This window comes from Coenobita brevimanus, chromosome 13 (assembly GCF_032717465.1).
Source record: "Coenobita brevimanus isolate Jiangsu-jjx chromosome 13, ASM3271746v2, whole genome shotgun sequence".
In the NCBI taxonomy this organism is placed as follows: domain Eukaryota; kingdom Metazoa; phylum Arthropoda; class Malacostraca; order Decapoda; family Coenobitidae; genus Coenobita; species Coenobita brevimanus.
In genome coordinates, this window is record NC_136966.1 from 42050858 (window position 1) to 42051682 (window position 825).

The window sequence follows — 825 nt, forward strand, 5'->3', positions numbered from 1 at the left end:
TAAAACTGGAAATTTACATAACTGAAAAACCAACCAGCTAACTGGAGTGATGCACACAGTAAGAGTACAGTAGCCTACAATTGTTAATGGTGCACCTTCAGCTTAGATAGACTAGACATCAATAGTGGGGTTGCTCAGAATTCTTCGTTGAACCATCTATTTATCTATCTGTATCTATCTATGGATAGATAGATGTAGATAGATAAACAGATAGACAGGAAGATAGAGTGATAGATATCATACATGTACAAATAAGCAACACATTGTCAAAGTTTATAGACGAAACCTTAATAGGGAATGCAGTTATGTCAACAAATGACTAATTACCATTGCAAGGAGATTTGGCTGAAACAACTGAGTTATCTCTCAAATGGCAGATGGCATTTGATTTATATAAATATCGTGTTACATGAGGAAAGTTTAGGTAGGAACTATGATCTTGAAATGTCACAGAAGATAAAAGCGACTGACATAGTCAAAGACCTCGGTCGGGTTCATGTTTCACAAATACTAAAATTCTCCCAGCAGTATGAAGAGATAGTAAAAGTGAAAATAGAGTTAATTATTATTACTGTTATTATTATTATCAATATTATTATTTATTATTATTATTATTATCATTATTATTATTATTGTTGTTGTTATGATGATGATGATTATCATTGTTGTTATAATTATGATTATGATGATGATGATGACGATGATGATGATGATGATTATTATAATTTTTATCGATAAGACACTTCATATATCTAAAAAAAAAAAATAAAATCCCTTTACATCATAACTTAGACCTTCAGCAGCCTATAGTATCCTGTCCAGTTA